General features: G+C 45.0%; 1 protein-coding gene across 1 annotated transcript in view; it reads left to right on the top strand.

Moving 5' to 3' along the window:
* Positions 1-9,750: 9,750 nt before the first annotated feature.
* Positions 9,751-26,488, top strand: part of KLHL31 (kelch like family member 31) — a 78,874-nt gene continuing 62,136 nt past the window's right edge. The window contains exon 1 of the mRNA XM_069606132.1: positions 9,751-10,015. The gene's annotated coding sequence lies outside the window, so the exon portion shown is untranslated. The remainder of the gene's footprint in view (positions 10,016-26,488) is intronic.

The following is a 26,488-nucleotide window of genomic DNA, read 5'->3' as shown; positions in this document are numbered from 1 at the left end:
GCTCCTGTTTGCACCCTGGAGCCCAGTCATCTTCGCCAGGAGTCGTTGTGAGGAGAGGGCAGGAGCCCCTCCTCATGCACAGCAGCATCCAGCAACACACCACGTGCATCGGCCCTTATACCCACGGCACCATGCAGCATCGAGAGCCACAGAAGAGCTGCTCTGCTTGGGGTAAGGTCTAAATCCCCCAACTTCACCAAGCCTCCACCTGCAACCCCGAAGTTTTCGTGCCAACGGGTAGGCTTCCTCGATCCCGTACTGCCTGACCATTCCCGCCTGACCTCACAATGCCGGGCGCAGCGTGGCATGAAACCGAGGCTGAGGCCTCGTTGCTAGGATACTAGCAGCAACTTGTTCCCCTCACATCTGCCGGCAGGTGGAAGCGCTGGCCACACGAAGGCCCACATAAAGGCTCCTGTTTGCACCCTGTTCGCGTCCTGGAGCGCGACAGAGCGCCTTACTCTGCTCTTCTTTACACAAAGTATGTTCACTGGACCAGCATCTCCACCTGAATCCTGGAGGAGCAGGAGCTCCCTCCATCCACTGCAGGAGCAGCAGGCTACAGGATCGAGGCCCACGTGCCTTGCCAGATGCAAGGTAGGCCATATGCCTCTCCCAGCTGCACTCTAGATTTCGGCAGCATGATTGTTTTTTCCGCCACATTTGGTAATTGTACCCTAGCATTCTAACCCACCAGCTTGTGCCTTATAGATTTGCGCTCTGACACACTACTACTGTCTTCGCACACAACACTTTAGCTTTGTAGCTTTAGGCACGACTCGGAAATCAGTTGCTGCCCTACTGCATTATTAGCTTAAGTGTCCTACCCTCCTCTTCAGTTTATGATGCTGCCACACTGCATCAGGTGTTGTGCCTTATGGTCGCTAAGAGACCACACCTGATTTATGTTGTGCCTATGGTCGTTAACAGACCACATTTGATTTGTGTTGTGCCTTATGGTCGCTAACAGACCACATTTGATTTGTGTTGTGCCCTATGGTCGCTAACAGACCACATTTGATTTGTGTTGTGCCTTATGGTCGCTAACAGACCACATTTGATTTGTGTTGTGCCCTTTGGTCGCTAACAGACCACATTTGATTTGTGTTGTGCCCTATGGTCGCCAACAGACCACATTTGATTTGTGTTGTGCCTTATGGTCGCTAACAGACCACATTTGATTTGTGTTGTGCCCTATGGTCGCTGACCATATTTGATTTGTGTTGTGCCTTATGGTCGCTAACAGACCACATTTGATTTGTGTTGTGCCCTTTGGTCGCTAACAGACCACATTTGATTTGTGTTGTGCCTTATGGTCGCTAACAGACCACATTTGATTTGTGTTGTGCCCTTATGGTCGCTAACAGACCACATTTGATTTGTGTTGCGCCATTATGGTCGCTGACCACATTTGATTTGTGTTGTGCCTTATGGTCGCTAACAGACCACATTTGATTTGTGTTGTGCCTTATGGTCGTCAACTGACCACATTTGATTTGTGTTGTGCCTTATGGTCGCTAATAGACCTCATTTGATTTGTGTTGTGCATTATGGTCGCTAACAGACCACATTTGATTTGTGTTGTGCCCTATGGTCGCTGACCACATTTGATTTTTGTTGTGCCTTATGGTCGCTAACAGACCACATTTGATTTGTGTTGTGCCCTTTGGTCGCTAACAGACCACATTTGATTTGTGTTGTGCCTTATGGTCGCTAACAGACCACATTTTATTTGTGTTGTGCCCTTATGGTCGCTAACAGACCACATTTGATTTGAGTTGCGCCCTTATGGTCGCTGACCACATTTGATTTGTGTTGTGCCTTATGGTCGCTAACTGACCACATTTGATTTGTGTTGTGCCTTATGGTCGTCAACTGACCACATTTGATTTGTGTTGTGCCTTATGGTCGCTAATAGACCTCATTTGATTTGTGTTGTGCGTTATGGTCGCTAGCTAGTCGCTACCTGAATCCATATCTGAACAATGCCAGCCTGGCTATTATTCATCATGTTCCCTTTCTGCATTATGCCCGATTGCATGCCATGTAGCAGAAATAGCTATATCCCATTCAGAAATGGACTTGCCAAGCTTGGCTGTCCTAGACACCACCCCATTCCCTGCCCCACACCCTTCCTGCCTTCCCTACCTCCTTTCCCCCACAGTGCACCTACAGACCATAGTACTAAAATTAGTGTTACTTTAGGTAACCTTCCACCTAACCGCACCATAGATGACCATCCTGACAACACCCAGTACTCGCGCAATATGCTTGCACATCACCCTTCAGCCTACCTTAACCTCATGTCCCGTAATGACAGACTAGGTTGTAGACTCCCCGCCTTACTTAGCAAAATGACCAACAGTCCTACAACTAAAATTATGAATAAAAACACCATTGCAAACCTTGTGCCATTCAAAGGAGCCTTACTCAATGTTAGATCCCTTGTGGCCCACCTTACGGAAATTGCCGATATCATCCGATCAGCAGACCTGGATTTCTTCGCCACCACAGAAACCTGGCTTCATGCCGCAGCAGGTCCCTCTCTAACCCTTGCGGTTCCAGACAACTACTCCATCCTAAGGGCAGACAGACCTAATGCCCGTGGAGGAGGCGTAGCACTTATATTCAAATCCTCGCTCGACATCAGATATGTGACCTTCCGTCCCCTAAATTCCTGTGAACATCTATCCATTAAAATTCAAACCACCCCTAAGAACACTATCACCCTGGAACTAATATACAGACCCCCTGGTCCCATAGGTTCCTTCGAGGAAGATATAACTTCCCTCATAGCTGAAAAATCTAAACCTATATCACACCACATTCTAGGTGACTTTAACTTAGGATACAATGACCCCCACGACACTCCAGCATCCTCCCTTGCTAACGCACTCTGCGTACACAACTACATTCAACTCAACACCTTACCTACACATCAGAAAGGCAGAACTTTAGACTGGCTCGCGTCCCAAAACTGTAACATTATCTGCAAGGCCCCCAACCACTTATATGGACCGACCACTTCCTACTCTCATTCGACATTAGCACTAATAACCAACACCACACACAGTGCCTACCTGCACCAGCATGTCTGACGAGAAATAAGCGGAACATCACAGCTGAAGCACTCATACCACTGGTTCTACCTACCCTAAACATGATCCTCAACACATCGGACCTCAGCTTACTAGTACACACCTACAATAATGCCATGACCAAAGCTATTGACCTTGTTCCCCCTCTAAAACTATTCAAAGGCAAACCCAAAGCACATCTTAACTCCTGGTACACACCAGAACTTAAAATACTAAGAAATAGAAAGTCCAAATTGGAAACCCTTTGGAAAATGAATCCATCAGAGGAACACAAAATCAATCTCACAAATGCATCCTCCCTTTATAAAAAAAGAAATAATTTGCACTAAAAAGGAAGCCTGTAATATAAGAATAAGCAATGCAAGTTCCAGTACTAAAGAATTATTCACCATCCTGAAGGAGTTAGAAAACCCCAAGCCACCTACAGACATGTCCGTGAAGGACCAACTCTGGTGCATTGGTATCCAAGATCCCCTTGCGAACAAAATCACTGGCCTACAAACTAAAATTGAAAATAAAAGACTACAAGTGTCTAATAGTAGCCCCACCCCTAGCCCCCCTATCCCCAGCCTATCCACCACCCCTAACACTAACCATGGCTTCACCTTCAAAAAAGTAACCGTACTTGAAGTGCAAAAAATTATAACATCCCTCAAACCATCAAACTGCAAAGGGGACAGCTGCCCCGCTAAGATCATAAAAGATGCAGAAAGAGACCTCGCCCCCTTCATTTCTAAGCTCATAAATGCATCATTCTCCACTAATTCGGTATCCAACAACTTGAAACAGTCATGGGTCCTCCCACTACTAAAAAACAGACCTTGGACCCAACCATCCCCACAAATTACAGGCCTATCACAACCGTTCCCTTCCTGTTAAAAATCCTTGACAGAGTTGCCTACTTACAAATTCACCATTACCTAGAGTCCAACCAGCTACTCGGATTGCGTCAGTCTGGCTTCTGGCCTCAACATGGAACAGAAACTGCCCTTGTTGATCTTAAAAGTCAGATTGACGAAATCAAAGATAAGGGCAAGGCTGCCATCCTACTCCTCTTAGATCTCTCAGCAGCCTTCGACCTGGTCGACCACAAAATTCTCTGCAACCACCTCTCCTCTGCCGCCCACTTTTCCCCCCTCTGCTGTCACGTGGATACAGTCCTTCCTGGCCAATAGAACCATGAGTCTTCTCTCCTGTGGCAGCAGCAGACCCTATCCCTATCACTTGTGGTGTCCCACAAGGCTCATGTGTTTCACCCACCCTGTACAATATCTTTACAAAGCCCCTCTTCGATAAACTGGATCGTCTGGGTGTCACCTACACAAACTACGCGGATGACACCCAGATACTCCTCACCATTTCGGGCAATTATAATACTGATGTAGCTAGGATCAATGAAATCTTCTCCATCATTCAGGCATGGATGGCCACCCACGGTCTCTGCCTGAATGTTGAGAAGACTGAACTGCTCATTGTTGGCTCACCGAACAATTTACAAAAACTAAGTCCCAATTATTCCAACATCACAATTGATGGCAACTCCATCCCGGTCGCCAAAAACGTGAAAACACTTGGTTTCTATCTTGATGCCAACATTAACCTCACTAAGCAAGTCAACTCCACCGCTTCTGCCACTGCCTACACTGGAAAACTAATCAGAGCCTGTAGACCTTTTCTTTCCCCTAACAGTTGCCTCACGCTAGCTAGAGCTCTTACACAATCTAAGTTAGACTACTGCAACAGCCTCTACTTAGGCGCCAACCAAGCGATAATTAGTAAACTCCAAGTCCTTCAAAATAATGCGCTACGGACAGCGCTAAACATTCCTAGCCGTGAGCACATCTCGGCCACTAGAACCACATCAAATGGCTCACCATCCAACATAAAATCGATCTAAAAACACTCTGCCTCACTTACAAAGCTCTCAACCATCTAGTCCCCCCCACCTGACTAACAAATTCACCATGAAATCTTCCATCATAACCACGAGATCTTCCAATACCTTATGTCTCACAGTACCTAGATTTACCTCCAAAAGAGCCGGAGGCTTGAGTTTCACCGTCCTTGCCTCCCAACTCTGGAACACCCTGCCACTGAATATTAAGTCATCCAAATCCTTCCAGTCGTTCAGGAAACTTGCCATCGGGTGGCTTCTGACAAAAGGTCAACCTTAAAGTCAGACTTGGCTATAAACTGTACTTATTGCACTTGCCTCATCCATGTCATGTTTGATTACTATCACCTCCACTGCCTGTATATCTTGTATATAACTGTTGTTTACCATGTACTATGTCTTGTAATTTGTAATAAGCACCCTTTTACTCCCGGGTCCGGAGAGCTATAGAAATAAAATAAACAAAACAAACAAACAAACGAAGGATATGTGGTGCTGGTTTTGGAACTCTTTCAACCTACGAACCGCTGACTGCATCTTTGAACCGGTTTGACGCCTCCTCGCACCAGTACTGCTGATCATCGCATCTACTTGAGTGCTGGCTCCATGCTTCAGCATCAGACTCACTTCATCTTCGAGCACCATATTGAACCAACAGAACCTCATCTCAACCTGACTCAACCAATAGTTTGAACTGCTGGAAGCCACTGTTTCACATGCAGACTCAACCCTATGAAGCATTGTCTCGAACTGACTTGACCCCCTATTCAAACCTGTTGGATTCATCGAACTGCATTGCCTCAAACGCTGACTCGAACCACACAAACCCCTGTTTCCATATGGACCTGCTGCTGACTTGCTGCTGGATCAATGCAACTTGCCAAATCTCTAATCAGGGTCAAACACAAGGAAAGGGCTGAGAAGCTTTGTTCAACCCACCCAAGACAAACAATCATTTATTGTGAAGAGGCCCTGTCCCCCTAGTCCACTTAATGGGACCATAGTGACTTGTAAGCCCCCTTTTCCACATTATTCTTGGGGAACACATGCTTTTGAACAGTGACATTGCTGTAAGTATTTTGCCTGATCAACACAGCTCTATATCTGTCTGCACATTTTGTGTTCTACTTATAGGGTTGGGTTTTTGCTACAGGTTTTAGTTAGTTGATTGCATTTTTATTGTTTAATTAAATAGTATATATTTTTTAGAACTTTGATGGGACATTCTTTTATTTTGGAGTCATTGTACAATTGCTGTTTCGGTTGTTACTGTTATCACCTCATACCCCTCCAGAGAGTACAGCCTGCTCTTGGCCCATTTTAAAGTAACAGACAATGGTAGTAGACCCATTGGGTTGTGTCTGTTTAATCTTTAAAATTTGAATCATTGCTGGTTTAGAAGTATTGTAGGCGGCAAGGCAATTTAATACACTAGCACTCATATGATCCTGCAGGGCTGTAGTCATTTTGTCCCAGTCTGTTTTACCTTTATGATTGGGATCACTGCTGATTTAGTAGTAATGTGGGACTGAGTAGGGGTTTTAGCCAATACACATCCCTGTACTTTTCCAGCGCAGTAGTAATTTCATCACAATGTGGTTTTTCAATGTACTTTTCTAGCGGTTATTATGATATTTCATATGATGGTGGTGCTCTAACTAGTTGGTATGTTCTTCAATTGTATGCAATTTGAGAAATGCAACGATTTATTTAATGGAATATGACTGTTTTGTATGTAATCTTGTTTTTTTTTCTACACATGTCATTTTTTGCTGCTGTGTTTTTATGGAACAGCTGTTCCTAAATAAACAGAATCACTCACAATGTATCATTCTGTTCCGCCCACCCCCCGCACAGGGGCCGTCCATCACCCAAGTGCTAGGCAATTTGCCTCCGAACAAGAGTACCATCAGTAATCCCAGATACGTTTCAGACTCTTTGGGCATCCTCGGTGAGATAAAGTTGAGCCTCGCTAATCACAGTGAGCAAGGAGTCCATGTGTGGATACCCTTATTAGTTTAGGGTTAAAATACAAGTTTTACTAAATTTACAAAAATTTGGCAGACCTCCACTAAGAATGAACATGGCTCAAATAACCTCTCTGGGTGGTCTAAAGGGGCATTATTGCTCACTATACCTTTCATAGAGGAGAAATGCCCATTTGCACAGCAGTTTGGTCCCACCCACAAAGGCAGTCCAGTAGCATAAAGCCAGGCAATTATCCTCTGAACAAGACTACCGCCAGCATCCCCAGACACATTTATTTTTGTGTGGGGTCATTGTTCCATTCAGATATGGTAGATTGTCAGTTCCGGAATAGCCCACTTTATTCATCAGTATCAAGAATCCTCAAGACAACATGTGTACAAGCTTTTTCTGTTGACCTTTGCCTATGAAAGGAAAAGGTAATGTTGTGTTAAGTGTACATTACTTACTCATCCTCGTTTTAGCACTGATTAATGTTTCTTTCTTCTCCACCACTGGGTGGTTCCTGGAGGAAAACAACAAGAACTGGCGATCAGAGTGAACATTACTCACTCCTCATCGCTGTCATCATCTGATCTGTTGATGATGCTGTAGTCCCTCAGGAAGCTGTGGATCATCCGCCGTCAGGATTTGGTCGATGTTTCTTTTTTCCCCCACCACTAGGCGGTTCCTGGAAAAGAGCAGCACACCTTTAAAACAGCGCAAGATTCTCCAGCAGGCCCTTGTAGGGATCATGTTCCCTAGCTCTGTGGACAGGTCCCTCATTAGGCCTCTGGAGTAGGGCCACTCCAAGAAGAGGTGGTACTCCGTCTCATCTGCTGTGCCTCCCCTCAGGTAGTTCCTGAAGTGATTCAGTCCTCTGGCATGAATGAAGGCTTGCACCGGCAGACCCCCCTTTACGGCCATCCAGGGGATTTCTTTGTGCTTGTTTGTCACTTGCTCCGATGTTCTCCCACATGTGTTCTGCTGTCGCTGGTCCAGGGTGCTGATCTTTTTGCAGAAGTCCCTCTCACAGATGTGCTACAGAAAATAACCCCTGTTTTCCACTGGTCTGTGTCACTGCCTCCTGCTGGAAGTACCTCATGAATCCCTCTGCTTCTGTGTAGTAACAAGGTGCCAGCATGTCCAGTTGTATGAGATCTTGGTGTTCCACTCTGCCCAACCCAGTCTTCTCCAGAGCAGCAGGAGGAAGAAGCGGGTCATCAAGAATCTGACATGACTCTTGTTGCTGCTCTTCACTGTGATCCTCATGTAGTTACAAGTAAAGAAGCCTCTCAGGATGGCCGGGAAGTCTGGCACTCCCTCCCCTCCCTTTTAATTCTCCTTGTGCATTGTGTCCCTCTTCACTCAGTCCGTCTTGGAGTTCCAGATGAAGTAGAACACCGCCGGGTGTTGGTCCTCCCTTCCTCTTCTGCATGGGCCAGACCTGAGCCACGTACTTGAGCACCGGTAGCATGCCGCTCCTCCGGGCCAGTGTCTTCCCTTTGATGGCCAGCTTCTGCAGGCTTCAGAGTCCCATGTTCTGCTTTGCCTTCGACACTCATTTGTCCCACATCCTCACTGCGGCTCCATCGTGCCTGAACCGGACTCCCACGATCTTCATATCGACTAGCCAGATGGGGAAACGCAGCAATACGTGTGCAGTGTTCGAGTCTCCGAAGAACATCGTTTCCGTTCACCAGGGCTTTCACAGAAACATCTGCACAGACCGTAGCTTCCTGTCACCTTGCTCACCAGACACATGTTTTAGCCTCATTGGGCATCATCAGTCAGGTAAAGTTCAACCGCTAGGTTTTAGTGAGCAAGTAACCAATGTCTGGATTACACATAGTAATTTAGAGTTATACTCCAAGTTTTACAAAATGTAAACAAATGTGGGAGCCACTCTACTGAAAGCAAACATGGCTCAAATAACATGTTCTGTAGGATGTTTCCCACTCAGGTGGGTCTACAACCACATTTTAGCCCAATGCACCTATCACAGAGGAGACATATCTGTTTGCATTTCAATCTGGTCCCACCCACAATCATTACTGAAATGTTTGTCTTAATAAGAGAACCACCAGCAACCCCAAATAGGGGTGTTTTAGCCTTGTTGGGTATCATCAGTGAGTTGAAGCTTAATGTCTCTTAGCACAGCGAGAAAGGGATCCACGTCAGGATTACTCAAAGTAATTTCGGATTAAAACTCACATTTTTCAGAATTTACAAAAATGTGGGAGCCTTGCTAACACCTTTTCCCTGCTACTCTGCAAGATATGCTGCTAATAAATTATATATTGGAAGGACTGTTGCCCCTGTAACCATGTTGTCCCTGTAACCAGCAAATGTCTTCCTTTAAACCCCTGCCACTGCACTCTGTTACTTATCAGTCTAGGTTTGCAATCAAAATGTTGTATTAGAAATGAGCATGTGATGTAAATAGATAACCCACTTACTTTTTTATATCTATTTTGCTGCACTATTAACGAGTAAAATCTTATACATTTGTCTTTTTCTTATGAGTTGTTCATATCCCGTGAACCTCCGAAGGGGTGGTGGGAGCGCAATTCTCACAGACCCTTTTCAGGCATAGTTCTTAGGAGGTGAGGGGGTGTTTTTAGAGCGTTCTTGGCGTGCGTGTATCTGCAGGCACAGACTGGACACGCACACCTGACACGCGCATCTATTATTACACCAAAGCCGGCTCCAGTGTCAGCAACTGCGTCAGGCGAAGAGAGAAGAGACCTCCCTCCCCCGCCCAGGGAATGGGGCAGCTAAGTAAGGAACCACTGGCTTTGGCCCACTACCACCCCTGTGACGCATCTCCTGGGCAAGGCCTTGCCGCCGGGTGTGATTCGCTCTGCTCGCCTTCAGGGGCGCTTCTGAGGGGAACGAGTCTCCTTGCCTCTCATTCCATCCCCAGCTCTCTTGCGAGGGGGGTCCTGGTCCGGAGAACAGCTACTGCTCCGGGGAAGATCTCCTGCTCTCAGTCCGTGCCGCCGCTACCTGACCCGCCCTGCTGCTGCTACCCGGAACCGGCACCCCTCTAAGCAAGGTAAGCATTATCTACCCCCCAGAGAACATCTTGGATGCCATGAATGACCTGTTTAGTCGTTTAACCCACCCCATGCATTACTTTGTACAGAGCATTGCTGGCAGAAAACACCGCTAGGAGTTTTAACCTAGAAACCGTGTAGCTAGGAAAATTAACCAGGTTTATTTTCCCAACTATGCGGTTTATTCTCCCAGCTACACGTTTTCAGCTTAGAACTCCTAGTGATGTGGCAATCACTTATTCAAGGATACTGCTTTGTCCTACATACCCTATGTTATCCGAAATAGTTAACAGCATGGTTCGTTGTTTCTGCCTTCCTGAGATTAAACAACATTACCAAAGGTGTTTAATACCATGCTCACATAACATGGTGTTTCTATTGCACAGTACATAATAAACTGTATTCCTGTCGCTTGGAGGTTACGTTGTGTTTTCCCAACTTTGCCAAAGTTCTGTCTGCCCGGGGCATATTCTTTGACGTGTGCTTAAGTCTCCAGGCTGCGACCAGAAGCGTTTAATGTAAGCATAGAAACATCCCGGCCTGAGCTATCTTTGGAACTCTCTGCCTAAGCACTCCGGGGCGCTATCTTTGGAGCTGTGTCTGATAGCTTTGAACAGATGCAGTCCCGGGAATACCGAGCAAGGGGTGGTGGGGAGGGGCCCAGAGAGGCTAGCTGGTTCTTTGGAGAGGAGGGGGGACGCGGATGCCAGAAGAGCAGCTGACACTCGTGTTAGGTAATTGCACAATTTAAAGGGCCGTCGTGTTCAAGCCTGGCCTGTAAGTGACACTGATACTGTGTACGCACGTACAGCTTGCAGCGTTCGGCACATGGAGAAGACGGGACCAAGGCATTCTATATTTAATACCTCGGGGTATTTCTAGCTGCACACTTTTACAGCAGTAAACGTGTGTGTGCGGGAGTGCAGTGCACGTATTTCATTCTGCATGTAAAAGAAACACATGCAGAGGTGCACTGTCAAGTAGGTATGTCATCTTACACAGCTGGGGTCCAACATGGCCAGATCCTGGGAGCACGCTATGAATATTTGTAATAAAAACAAGAATTTTACCGGAGTCACTTTCATCAGAACGCTTGAATACGTGTAAACAAAATGTACAGCATTCCTCTAGAACATTCCGAAGAAGCAGAAACACGCAGCAGATTACATAGCATGTGGCTCCACCAGAGGCACGTGAACCCATATGTAAAATGGTGGCAAGTTCATCCAAGAACCTGGAAACGGGTCCCTGACACTTGGAACCTCGTGAAACATTGTTTTGCGCTGAAGTGTCCAGAAAACATAATTTTCCTTAAACATAGGTTGCTTGATTTGATTTGATTTGGCATTTATATAAGCGCATATCCCAAGGGAACCTGGCAGCAAGCTGCATCTAGGCACTGATGTCAAAAGTGATGATAACCTAGAAGCCAGTCAATTCAAATACTACACAAACAGATAGGTTTTTAAGTGTTTGTTTACGGAAAACCGTTAGAGAAGCTTGTTGATGAAGATGTATCAGCAAAGAGTTCCTCGCTCAGGGGCCTGCAGCAGAGAAGGGTCGGCCACCCCACATAATGGCTCTAGAGGAAGGGACCACCAGCAAACATTTGTCCATTGAGCGCAATAAACGAGAAGGTTTATACGTTCTGATCTTCGACACTGAATAAACAGGCGTGAGATCATGGACACATTTAAAAACCAGACACAGCAGCTTAAACTGCACTCGTTCCTGAATTACGAGTCAGTGAAGTCTCCTCTGAAAACCTGAAACGACATCTCACGAGACAGTGAACAAATCAGATGTACTGCAGAGTTCTGTAACCTGCAGCCATTGGAGTTGGTGTTTGGGCAAACCAGTCAGCAGAGCGTTCCAGTAGTCCAACTTGATGTTCACGAGGGAGCCCACCACCATCCTTCTCAGAGATCAATCAAAGCAGTGGTTTTAACAGCTTCATCTGATAGTAACAGGATTTCAGTATCTGATTCACCTGTAGATTGCCCTTCATGTTGGATTGCCAAATTACACCAACATTCTTCATGGTTGGTTGGAAGCACAAGCTAAATTGGGTTCAGGAGTGGTTCGCTGTTTATGCTTAGTGTAGTCGCATGGCATTGACCCGGGCATTGACCTCACTGATACAGGGGTGTAGTGACTCTGGAATCAGCCACCATGCATAGGCTGTTGAGGGGAGCCAATATCCAGAGCAGGTAAAAAAATACACTGCATTTATTGGAAACCATTGTTTGAGGATGCGCGAGAGCAGGAGCAATAGCAGTAGGACTGATCAGGCATGGGCCACTCAGGATATGGCAAGGCCGCAGGTCTTGATGAACTGACAGATGAAGCTCTACACAAGACAAGAATGGGTGGCAGAATGCGAAAAGGGGGCAGTGTGTTAGAAAGGAGCAAGGACACCATTCGTTCTGTTATAAATAATGAGGGCTTTACAAAGTTATCCCACAATTCCATTACATCATAGACGTGAGGTGCTTTGTTGAGCAGTGCGTTAGTTGCAGAAGATTGGCAAGAGGCAGTAATGAATGCACTATCATCTATTGGAACTTTAGCAGCATGTGCAGTACATCAAGGCACTCAGCTACTTTGAATATTTTATTTAGTGGCAGTGCTTTAGTCGCAGAAGATTGGCAAGAGGAATTTATGAATGCACTATCATCTATTGGAACTTATTACATCAATGTACTTAGCTACTGTGAATCTTTCCCTAGTGGAATGCCTGAACGTATCTGTACTACTTTACAATAGGAACAATATGAAGGCTTGCTATCTGGGCTCTTTTTGTTTATGCCATTGAGGTATAACTGGCAAGATAACTCAGCTTGTAATGTGCTTGCATTAGAGATTTGAGAGCAACCCACAGTCACATCTATGAATTCCAAAATGGCCAGCACAGACACAGTGCTTTATACTGGAAAGGTTGATGCACTTTCGAACCAATGATTTGGATAGTCCATGCTTTCTTTAGTTCATTCTAGCAAAACAATGTTTTCTGATGTGTGTTTTACAAGCGAATAAATACTTAAATAAAAAGAATAACTATTATTTGAAAGCTTCGGAATGGGAGAAAACACATGATGTTATTTGAACAAGTCACAGTACCGTTTCCTTTAATCTGGTCGTGGTGTTGGGCAGGCTTATTCTGTTCGGGATCTTTATAAGAATAGTCAGCCGTAAATCCAGTAATTTCTTTTTAAACATCTTTTATATTAAAAAACGTACAAATATAATTTCACACAGAACCTTTAACACATCACCTCCCAATATAACGCTTGCAAACAATGTCCAATTTGTTATTTGTATTTTATTGAGGTTTACATGTCTCCAAAGTGCTAACAATTTTAAACAATCAATACAAAAAATGATACAAAAAATGACTAAGGGGAAAATTAGGAATTAGAAGAAAAAGAAAATGGCTTTTAAGACGAATATGGAGTGTATGAAAAGAGGTAGAGAACGATTAGATACAGGAAGTGAGTGCCATTGTTTTGGAGCGAGAAGAGCAAAGGAACAGAAAAAGGTCCAGCCCATGGAGGCCGGGGAGCACCGAGAATATCTAGAGATCGAAAGTGTAGAGGGCAGAGAAGTTAGGGGACACCAGAGAAAAGAGATTGGGGCGAGACCTTGCACGCATTTGTAGATAATGCTAAGAAAATTAAATAAAAGCTGAATGTCAACCGGTAGGAGGAAGATAGCGTGGAGACCAGCGGTGATAGAAGTGCGGAGAGGAAGAGAGCAGCGGAGACGGACATCAGAGTTATAAACAGAAAGACGAGGGGTGAGATGAGCTATTGGAAGCCCAACTAGAAGGGCAGAACATTAGTCGGGTCAAGAAAATAGAAGAGGGAAGATAAGTTTAGTCGCATGATACAATGGGCCGTGCAAATATTAAAAAGATGAAAATGACAAGTACAAGCCAAACTAGAAATCTAAGAAAAAAAGGAAAGGGAATGTTCTAAAACAGCACTTACATTCCGACCAGAAGTGGAGAAGAAAAAGGAGCAAGGAGAGAGCAGGAGGACAGTGGGAGGCACAGGGGGACGGAGGGAGGATGCAGGGAAAAAGTGAACTCCACTCTTGGTAGGGTAAGGTGCAGAGAGCAAGGGTGCATTCAGGATTGCACAGCAGACAGTTTGAAAAGGTAGTTTGAATAGTGTTGGAAAAAGAAGAGAAGGACAAAGATCTGAGAGCCATTTGCATAGAAGTGATGGGGCAAAAATGAATGAAGTGGTGAGTGGAGGGAGAAATATTATCAATATCTGCACCTCTCTCGGAATGGGAGACCAGGTATGGGGGTGCAGTGGGAGACCATGGGAGTTACAAAGCCCCTAGTTGAAACTACCCGAGCGTCTGAATCATATTAAGTCTTAGTGGCAATCACTATGTCCCTCAGGGTCACAGACAAGTGGATCCAGTAAACAAACATACACAACAAACGAACAGGGCCCGGAGCAAACAGTACCCATGCAAAATGTCAGTATAGCCCTGACTCCTATCGTTCCAGATAAGAGCATGTTGCCACCACATCTGTAAGCGCAATGATATTCCCTTTTATAAAGCACCATGAGTCTTGCTGGGTGAAAGACAGTGGTGGAAATTCCCTTCTGCAAGAGTTTCTTCCTGACCTCCATCAGGTCCATCCTCCTGGATGAGGAAACCTGGCCCAGATCTGGGAACAACACCATTGTCAGATACTCATAACAAGTCTCCTTTTTCGTTCCTGTGACCCATAGCAAATTCTTCTTTGATCCTGGGACTCTGAAGTCCCTACTGACCTCTCAGTTCAGATCTTTTCCCAGAAAACCTATATACTTCATTTATTTAAAGGGGGATTTCAACTGCATTTAAGCTAACCCACTTTTTAAGAAACCCCTTCAATCGAGTCCATTATCCTGGTATACAAATCCCAGCTAAGATGTTCAAACAACAAAATCTTCACATTTTCACATAGTCTCCTTTTTTTTAGCTGCTGCGGTACCAATGCCTCCCATAATCTTGAAACCATCATTATGCCTCCTGACCCACATCCACTTTCATATATGAGTATCTCAAAGAGACCTGCCACACATGGACTACGCCACTATAGTAAAAAACGTTCATCCCTAAGTCATTGGAAATGATAGTTGATTTAATATAACATTGTAGCCCTTGTTTGAGACACGTTTTTCAGTCAGGGCAGTAGAGGCTTTTTGACGCAATTGGTTGAGACCCTGTAGGTCTAGTGTCGTTAGTTGTTAGGATGTCCAGGGTTAAATCCCTCCTGCAAAGTGCCTTTGTTAGTCTCCGCGCGCCGGCTTTACACTGTGCGACCCCAATTGATCAATACATTTTCAGATGTGGTCTCAGATAACCTGTATACCTTCTCTATTTCAAAGGGCACAGCCTGCTACATCCAACAGAAACTCCTTTCTAAAGAAAACGTCAAGACGTTTTGCAGGTCTTCTTAGTCTGCTTTTCGTAGATATCCCTGCACTCTCACGTTAGCTTCCTGTGCTCTATTTTCCACTGTAATTTGCACACCCATCCTGAAATCTAGATGTGTACTCCTGAAGGACCACCATATCTGCAGTCATTCCTTTCACCTTTGACATCTATCTGCCAAGTTCTGCCAATCCACTGCCAGTCACTGCCACCTTTCAAGCTAGATCCCAAAGGGTAGCCTCCACTCCACAGTGGACAATCTGAGCTCCAGGCTACCCTCTGTTTTTATGGAGCTCGTTCGTGGATTTCAGACTGAGCAATGTACTGCTTTATGCTTCACCATCATGTCTTGTCTTGGTCTAAATGAGGCCACAACTGAAAGATATGTTTGTGCTTTTTGTATGACAGTTCTTCACCACTCTCTACTGAAGACCCCAATGTTGGCACAACTACCCAAAGGAAGCTTCCTGGGAACACCGAAGAAGAGTTTATGCGGACGAACCCGCCCTACTACGTCCATCTTTTGAGCCATGAATCTTTAGTGCACTGTCTGTCAATTCTGCTCTTTCACACTTACACTCTGGATACATGGCCACATGGCCTCAGTAGATCCTGTAATGGCGTCCAGGTCTGTGCTGTGGCCTCCCCTCTCCCTGTGATTGCTGGTACTACAGTGCACCCTCCTCAAAACCACTATCTGTGGATCTGGTTTATCCACAGCTACCTCCATGTGGTACTCTTCTCACCTGTTTGATAGTCAAACCAAAATCTCTGGTCTGCAGGCCGGCACTTCAGCACGACCACTTCCATGCTGCCACCATCTTGGATTCTCATCACGGGTGGGTGAACCAGGATACCCTATATTAATGGTGCCTACGGTAACCAGAAACCTCTGTCATAGTCTCCCATGATACTTCACTACTTCCCACATACTCTCCCTGTGCCACTGGTGTAGCACATACAACTAGAATGGAGTCAGTGGCCTCAGCAGTTGAGCCATGTTGGAGTCACCCAAAACATCTCCACATTGGCCCATGGAAAGATTAGCCTTCAAAAAGTACAGTATGTTTGGCACTAAGGTCTCCGTGACTCAATGTATTTTGGAAGTCGAAATCTTTATATCTGTGAAACAAAGTCAGGTGCATTTACAAACAAGCTTTGCTAACATTTTGGTTGGGGTACGAGCAGTGAAGATGTCTGTGCACTCAATGACAAGTGAACACGGATTACAGTAGTGGCTTGGGTGAAATTTAGCACTGTTCCGCCTTCCAATGGACAATTGCCAAATCGTATGGGGTTGCTCAAATATTAAGGCAGGTGAGAACTATTGAACACATTAGTGGGCATATCAGCGGTATCGAAAACTACATTCAAAAGGCCCACTTTCTGAAGTGTCTCAAAACGATAGAGAATCTTGTTTGTGTACTAATTTAAGGATAATCATGCCACTTGAACTGCGCTTCAACTTAACCAGCGACCATAGCATATAACAGGGCGTGCACGCTCGGGTGCCTTCGAATGCCTTTGGATGAAACCATTGCAGACTTGTATAGGAACCTTGCCTTCATTCAGAGTTTTCTCACCCTGGTTTAAGGCTTGGTATACATCTGGAATAAGGCTTGGTATACATCTGGAGTACACATTATTTACTTTGTATGCCACAACCAAAGGGAGTACCCGCATGGCACTAAGGCCATAAGTCAATGACACCGATTTACTGCACCTCTTGAAACGAATATGGTTGCAGCCATTCACTTCTCTAATGTGAGCGTAGGAAGGGTTTAGGGCAGTGCTGCACAACTCATTCCCTCAAGCCCACAATCATATACTGTTTAAAGGATAACCACTGAACAAGTAAAGGAAATGCCATTTGGATCCAATGCAAATTTACCTCATGAATATTCATGTTGGATATCCTCACGTGACCTGTTTGCAGCTCTCAAGGGCAAGTGTTGTGGACTGCTCGTTCCAGAGGATAGAGTTAACGCTTGTACGGCACTGAACATATTCTTTGCCTGGTTGCCCTAACTCATTTTGTTGTCTTTTGTTAAATTATGGCAGTAGACGAAGGCCAGAGCTCAGTTGTGGGGGTGAGTTCTGCTTCCAGGATGGTGTACACATTGGAGGTTGACTCACTCTTGGCCTCCTTGACCACAGTCCACAGATTGTAAAGCACACTGTTTCTTTCCGAAGTTAGGTCTGCACTCAATAAATACCCCAATAATAAAAGGGGAGGAGGCAGTGGTGGAAATGGAACAAAAATTGGTGGGGGCGGAGTTTGGGGGGCGGTGCCTGAGCAGGCAGGGTTTAGGGGGGCAGAGCTGGCAGTTGACCTCCGATCGAAAGAAATGCGCAAAATTATAGTTTTAAACGCCACTATTTCTTTCATGCTGCTTCTCTTCCAAACTATGTATCAATTGCACTTTAAACCACTTTCATGGCACTGGTGATGCGTTACTTCACTATGCGGATAATAGCTTTGACCAGTGTTGCTGGGTAAATATACTTTAAAAATCAAACGAATTTTATAAAAAAAAAATCCCCCTTGGGCACTACTCAAACAGGGTGATTTCTGTTCGCCATAAGCAACGTTTTCTTTTACTTGAACCACACCCGGCACAGCTCCTGCAGCTCCCCTCTGAAAGCAGTTGGGGGCTGCATTGTGTGTGATATTTTCAATGTTAATAGGGGTAATTATTTATTCATGCAATGTTGGTTGGATACCTGTATATTTATTTATTTATGCAATGTTTGTCGGATAGTCGAACATTGCATAAACAAATAATCCGGGTACATGTATCCGACAAACATTGCATAAATAAATAAATAAATGAACCAGGTCGTGGCTGAGGACTGTAACTTCCTCTGGTGACCCCTGGGTCACCAGAGGAAGTTACAGTTTGCCCGGGCACTTTTTTTTTCCCGGCACTGGCTCTGGCCAGATCCCCAGATCCTGCTACACATCTGGTGCCGGATCTCGGATCCGGCGAGTGCCGGCCCAATCGCCAGCACTGGGAGGAGGGAGGAGGGAGAAGGGAGGGGAGGACGGGGAGGAAAGGAAGGGTGGAAGGCAGACAGGGGGTTGGGTGTGATTAGCAACGGGAGAGAGAGAGAGAGAGAGAAACTGGTTCTGACTCTTCTGGTGAACAGAAATAGGACATTTTCCATTCTAGGTTTTGATCATTCAGATGCACACATGCAAGAGAATCATTAGAAAATAATAGTAAAGTAGGTAGTTATGGATTAAAGGTTGGTAGTCTTAGAAAGTTTGAATATCCAGCGTCTCGGGAGGATAGCTCAGGGGCAACGTGCTCGCCTTGGAAGCAAGACGACACGGAGCAACACAGGTTCGATACCAGGGTCCGCGCTTAGAAACCTCTGAGTATTAAACGCATTATAAATAACCTAACGTATTATGCCTATCATATCATAGTAATTTACTATGTATCCATAGACCGTTAATACTGGTTGGATTAATTTATGGCCTAGTTTATTATCACCATAAAGAGAGCCGCAGGTTCTAACTATTGAAATTGAACATGGGTTAAATGGACATCTCCATGTACTTGGAAGTAAGGTGCTAGTATGTACGTGAAAAAAATGTGTCATGGCAGAGTGCATCAAAGCAATACCCAGAAGCACCATTCTTGATCATTGCCACACAGGCAGCCCAATACAATCCACCCTGAAACCCACACTTAACGTTTTATTCTCAATACTCAATTTCACGCATTGTATTAGATGGTAATTCTCAACGTTTAGTCACTTTTGTGATGTCAGTATTATGATTGCTGGACACCACCTTCCAAATAGATTGAACAAGCATTGTCAAAGCCAATATGTTTTTGGTTTCAAATGCCAAGTTCAGCCTCGAATGCCCCAATAATGCCATCATATTCCTTTCACAGGCGCGATTTTGTAAGGAGTAACTCCACATGTTCAGCAGCTGCTGTCCTCAAATGCCACGTACCTTATCAAACTCACTAGTATTGTGCTATATAAAACTTCCAAAAAGATAAAGACGTGTAGGCATGCATTTAATCCTTCAGAAGCGGTGAGTCACGTAAGTGACCCTTTTCATATAGACATTCCTGCAGATTCTAAGTGCTGAAACAATAGCTGGAAGGATGAAGAACACAGTCTGCTTTGCCAGAATTCAAACTCGTGATGTGCAGGCTTGCCCCATGTCTGAGGTGACTGCTTAATGTGTCAGCAATCCACCCCACCTCAATATGAATTATATATTTTCACTAGTAAGTCAGAGTAACAAACATTTCTCCATCAGTCCATGAACCATCCCCTAGATTGCGTTTGTATGTGTATGTGTGTGCACGTGCGCATGTGTTTCATGCAATAACTAATCACTACAGATATTATTTCACCTGGGTTCTGAAGGTGTACAAAACCCATATGTCAGCAACTGGATCCAGTAGAAACAAACAGAAAATAGTTTTACTGGACCAGTTTCTGAGATATAGCTTTCCTATTTGACGATCAAGTAACCTACACAAATGCATGGTTTCTTTTTGATTATTTCTTCTTACTTTGTATTACTTTGCAGTATTTTTTGCATCACTTAATATTTTGCACTCATTTGGATTATTTTAGATCACTTTGAACTCCATTGGATTAGTTCAGATAACGCTGGCCTACTTATTTCACGGCAACACTTTGACTTGAATCCGTAGTTGTGGGATTGCATGTCTATACTACAGTACAAGGGAAATCATGCACATCCTTACAGTGAAGAGAACAAAACATACCTTACAGATTAAACAGTCAAACAATGTGTGCACATATTTTCACACAGGCCTATGCGCTGAATGCTGTATTGCTTAAAAATCAAGTCTTTAAAAAGAACACTTAGTTAAGATGTTTGTATTAGTTTTATTATCTTTCAGGCATGTGGTTATATTCTTATTAGCACCCTGGGGGGGGGAGTTGAGGGGGCCCCAAAAAATTAGCAAGCTCGGAACTGGGGCTTTATCTCATAATAAATCCTGCATTCCGAGCCTCCTCAGAAGCAGGAGGCTGCTGTCTTTCCTGCCGGGCAGCAGGTAAGTGCTCCCTTGCTCCCAAACCCCAATTTCCACCTCCCTCGCTGTGATGAATTGGTTTCTGCCTTGCAGGAGTACAAGGATGAGTAGGGGCTAAAATGCCCTATAAACCCTCACACTGCTACAAATCAAGGGCCAACAGAATAATAAAGGAAAAACGGGCACAGTTAAGAGATATACCTCCTGCTATGCTCTCAAGAGGGGAGTGAATGTGATTCAGTAGCAACCCAAACAGCAAAACACAACAGTCTCAATTAAATGGAATGTCCAATCAAGGTTCCATAAAATAGACATACTTTACTAAAACACACCATCTGCAAAATAACTAAATAGAAAACAACTACACAAAACCGACCACTGAGGAAAAAACAGTGAATAAGCTAGGATAGCACAATGCCCCACTCTGAGTAATGAATTTGAAGATCGGGAGCGGGCAAAAGGCAGCATCAGAGGTTCCTGGTGAGTCAAATGTGTTGAATGGTTCTTGAAAGCATGGCTCCAAGCAATTCAATGGCAAAACACTTGGATCCCAGTTGTCTTGCCTTTCAGGGTGCTGTGAGTCCCGCTCCAGGTACTCAGGGGAAAGACAAGTCCTTTCCTCGTGCTCCCAAACACTGGGTAGATTGGCACACAACTGCATGGGTCCTTCAATACACTACAGTCCTGGTGGAGGACTTTTCCAAGGTGATTCAAAGATCCGGTGGGAGACCTCTTCTTTTAAAGTCAAAAGCCCCCAGGGGATTGGAATAAAGCTAGCCTGCCTTAGTGGTTCAATACTTGTTCCTGAATTAAGGGCACTTTACCCTTCTGACATCACACCCAAAGTGCTTTGCTTTAGAGGAAGTGATGGGGTGTTAGGCAGAAACCTGTGCAGTTCCCTCTGGGACCACTGCAAAAGATTTAAGACTACAGGTGTTTGGCAGTAAACCCACTTGGTAGCAGTCTGTACCACACAGATTCCCTTGGTAGCTGTGGCTGAGCAGTCAGACTTCCCTCAGGAAGAGTTAGACAATATACAGAGTATTCACAATAGGTCAAAAGAACACAGTAGAACAAGTAAACATTGACCAGAGCTTGGTGTAAAAGAGATATAATTATTTATTTAAAACCCACATCTAGAAAAACACACAGGCACTAATAGTAAGCAGTTCAAAAACATGGTCACTAAAAGATATACACTCCCTTAGAAGAATATTAGACAAGTCTTAAGTAAAGCCCCACTTATTTTCAGACAGCGGTGAGCGCTTAACGTAGATGGCACTCTAATAATTTGTTTTAAAAGGGAGAGAAAAGCAGAGTACAATTTGAAACAGATCCCAACACTTTCACAAAAACAAAAAAAGAGAGGAAGGCAAGTAAAACCGTGAAGTTAGAGTTCAGTATGCCGGATCCATTTTAAGAGGATCAGAACGAAATGTGTCCAAGGTCACACGGTTGAAGTGCACAAGAGTCTTGCAAAGGTTCAAAAAGAGTTGGCCCAAAAGAAAGGGACCAGTTAGAAGGTCAAGGCGGCCAGCCGAGTCCAGAAGGTTAAGGGATTATTATTACCGTGTAGCAATCTTTAGAAAGGGAGGCCTGGTGGACACGGTACTTTAAAGTGGTGAGAATACTCCAGCAGGGGCAGTTGTTCCCGGCAGCGGATGCAAGTCGGTGCTTAGTCCGGGGTAAGAGAGGATCTCGTCGGGGAGGAAGACAGGAGTCCGTTGCACTGCCAGGGAAGAAACCAGCCGCTGAGTTCTCGGGTAAAAGGAGCAGTCCTTTTATTCGCGGTCCAGTGGTAAGTGGCTATCCGGTTGCCGGGGTGCTTGGCACGGGAAATTCCACCACAAGACGTCCTAGGCTGCGAGGAAAAGAAGGTAAACTGGTTGTGCCCACCAGTCAGGGGAAGAAGCCTCTCCAGCCGGGAGATCTTCTTTGTCATCGGGAAGTGGTGAGTCGGTTCCGCAGGGCTCCACCGGTGGTGTCGTCGTGGTAGGTCGGCTTCTCCCTCATCGGATTCTCAGGTCCTGTGGGGACTTCTGAAGTTCCAGTCCCCAAAGCACTGCTTTTATGCAGCACACCCCCATTCACTCAGCCTAGCTGTCAATCAAACATGCTAAGTGGTGAGCCGGCCGGCTCACCACTTGGGCCAATCACACAAGAGTGCGACTTGAGTTACTAAGGTAACTCAGTCCAGGGTGCCTAAACCCCCTCCCACACCCCCTGTGGTACCCAGACAGAGTGGCACCACTTCTGTGGAGAAGCCCGCCAAAAAGTGGAACAAAGGGCTCGACTTGTGTTGGAGTCACAGAGGAGAACAGAAACGCCTGGCAAAAAATACCAACCGGCGAATTAATATTAAATAAATAAACCGGCGGTATGTTCGAGGCTATGAGAATTAAATAATTAAAGTTGGTAGCCTCGAACAATGGGAAAATCCCATAGGGATATATTCGCGGTCGAATATAAAAAGTAGTATCCACTGCCACCAGCCAAAACTCGAACAGGGGGGACGGAGACGTGCCCCCTGGACTAACAGACCCCGGGGCAATCGAATTGCCCAGACCAGTACGTCCACAATAGGATGGTTTGTACTAGTTTCTGTTCATAAGTAGGGACTAGTAAAGCCAATGGTGACTTTACATGCTCTGGGAGACAGTAGTCAGTCCCAGGGTATGGAGTCTATGGTGAGGTGTCACTATGACACCCCTGTGTTACTGCACGGAGGGTGCTGTGTAACACACATAGTAAAAACACATAAGACCCTATGGAGTAAAGGACCCCATAGCCCATAAAACACATTAACAGTCAAAGGAACACCATAAATTATGTCCAAGAGTGGGAGTAAAAGAGTCTCACTCTTGGCAGGAGAAAAAAACAAACTCCAGATATCCAGCAAAGCTGCTGGGGGACTTACTAGGTTAGGAAATTCAGCCTAAAGAGAGAATTCTCCCTAACAAGGGGACAGGAAGGAGAGAGAAAGGCATGGAGAAACAAGAAGGTGGATGTCTACTTACATTTTACAGAGCCCTCCTGTCTACTGTAACCTGCCCCTCCCCTTTTCACTTGGAACAAATGCCTTTAGAATTGCAGAACCCTGGTGTGAGGCTACCACCTCTGAATGGGTGTGCTGCTTTGATGCCTGAGCACGGGACAGCTGTGTGTTATGCGGCTGTGTCTGGTTGGAGGGTGTTACCTGCCCTCACAAAGAGATCAAAGAGGAGGCATTTAGCAGGCTCAGCCTGTCTGGCCAGAATACACATCACCTTCCACACCTGAGCGGACTCACAGGAGCTGACACATGTGTGATATCAAATTGGATGTGACTGTAATTGTAAAAGAAAAAAGAAATATCGAGGCTGAATACCACAACAGAAAATACACCAAACACGGGCTTATAAAGATTCTCAGACCTTTATTCAAATAACTGTTCAGATTACAAAGAAACAAAGTATCAGATAGCTATCTGGCCATCAGTACACCACAGCGAATACCAGCACTTTCGGTGTGAGAAGTGAGAGGTACTAGACATCTAAATATTCACATCTTTTATACAGTTCTCAATCTTAATGTCCAGCCCCTCTGCCAGTTAATTATTCTCGGTCTAGGGTTCGTGCCGAGTTCACCACTAGTTAGTCCAACTATATGCATTTGGATTACTTCTAATTTATACAACACCAAGTCAAAATGACAACCAATGTATCTTCGAATTTAGCATTAAGGCTTTGTACATGTTTTATACAATGTATTTCAACAAGTGTTCACATTCAGTATTTAAACATTGTTATTCGATGTATGTCCGCGGATCGGGCTTGTTGGTGCAGGTAATCCTTTGATCTACACGTCAAACATAGGACATGGCCTCATTACACGACCCACACATTTAGCGTCCGGGCAGTTTAGACATTAACCTATGTGAAGGTCGGGGTGGCTAGGTTATGAGCAGGAGAACACTGTCCACCATTTTAGAATACAGAGTGACTTTGAAACAGAAATCAAAACGGAGGATGAACCTAAAATGTCGGCTAAGTCGATCTAAGGTCGGAACTTCGCAACGCGGACTTCTTCGCAGAGCGACTGGGCTTAGGCCAATATATGCGATAAAAGAGGCACAATATGGCATCCCGTTTAACAAACCCTCCTTTTGGCCTAGGCCAAGCGCTAAACTACTTCTAGTCACTTTACGAATAACTCCACGTCTCAATGTCCATACATCCTGAATCACTATCGGAGATATCAATTGCCATGAGGTCTGATACTAACATTTCTTTCACCACAAATTCATTGGAGATCTTCTCTGGGGCGTGTATCTTGTGCCCTAATGCACCCATTGCTTGTGCACACCATCCTCCTAACATCGAACATATACCAGGAAGACATTGTATATAGCAGCATGTATACAGCAGCAAAGAAACAACAGAATACCTAACATAATCAGCAAGACCGAAAGTAGCTTCTATCCCCACGATCGTAGGAAGTCCCAGAACCAAGCACTGAGATCCCAGTTTCCCTCGGGAACATGCACTTCTGAACTGAGAAAATGCAGATTGGGGAGGAATCTGGCACAACCATGTTCTGCCAGGATGACATCTAATGCCATCCGGTTCTGAAGTGCTACTAATCTTATTGCTTTCTGTTCTAACGTCATATTATAGAGTATGTCAGTGGTCCGGTTGATGGTCCTCTCCAGTACTCTCGCTAGTCTCCTGATATCTTCTGAGTTCAATATTTGCCCCTAAAATGGCACAAAAGATTTAGCTACATCGCCCAGACCTTGTGCTGAAGTATCACCATCCTCGTCCCGTCGTGGATGAGCCTTTGAGATTTCTACCGTACTAGCAATGAATACCCCGGGTAACAGAATCCCTAAAGAAGTTCCCTGCCAATCCCTCGGTAACCATGGAAATGCTACATTAGCGCAAAAAAGTGTAGGTGCGCCTACATACAAAGGTCTGTCCTCACTAGTCAAATTTGCAACGTTGGCGCAACCCTTAAAATTCCTCTGTATGCAGAAAGAAACTGAATCGGGGCCGTGGTTAACAGTATAAGAAGGTGGCGTGACATCCCTATTGCCTACAGGAGCCATCTTGAAAGAGATGAGAGATTGAAAAGGACGGGACAGTCTGTCAAAGGACTAATAGAAGCAACATTTGGCTTGCTCCTATTCGCAAAGAGTGAGCATCCCAGGGGTGTCGGAACACGTCTTTCAAAATTATTCAAGTTAGTCCCATCAAGGTTCCCTGAGATGCTATCGTTCCATCGACCAAAGAATAGTGCTCTAAGAGAAGCATAGTAAGCAGTTGTCAAAGGGAAAGGATGAATATACCAACCCAGCCCCTTATCCCCGTGTTGCGGTAAATGTGAACAAACCCAACAGTTGGACCTATTAAGAATGGTATGTGTAGCATTCATAATGAGTAATAAAGTGTTGTTGTGGTAACTCTGTCTGTGCTGAGAGTCTCTAGGAGATAAAGTATGCAGATGTACAAAAGGAGTAGAAACAGTGGGTACATATTCAGTGGGTAACACATTTTCAAACGGATGTACTTCTTCCAGATACCAGAATCCTAAGGCAGTGACTATTGTAAAACCAATCAACATTATCACTAAACAACAATACGTTTTCGGGGCCCACACATTTGAATGTTCGTTTCCGTAGCTGGTCACACAGTCTCTTATCTTTTCCGTACGAGCGGGAGCGGTTGCAAGCATTGTTCTTCAAATTATTTGCACCAATGTTTTTTTGCTGGCGACCTCCAGGCCGAGCGTCTTCTTAGTCCTTTCACAAACCCTAGCCAACAGAATCCCCTTATGCACAAATGATTCGGCCAAAAAGACAAGCCCTTGATGACTTTTCTTCGAAGGAACAGCCGAACCGTGCAGTAGGTCTATTTCCTCGGACGCAGATCGTACCTTGCGACTCCTGGCACTGAATGATCTGTGAACAATGGGTCGTCACTTCCCGATGGAAGCAACAAATCCAAAGCGGGATCTGAT

This window comes from Ambystoma mexicanum, chromosome 4p (assembly GCF_040938575.1).
Source record: "Ambystoma mexicanum isolate Mex_15411 chromosome 4p, UKY_AmexF1_1, whole genome shotgun sequence".
NCBI classification, from domain to species: domain Eukaryota; kingdom Metazoa; phylum Chordata; class Amphibia; order Caudata; family Ambystomatidae; genus Ambystoma; species Ambystoma mexicanum.
The sequence above is the reverse complement of the archived record's forward strand: the minus strand, read 5'-3'. Positions and strand labels throughout refer to the sequence as shown.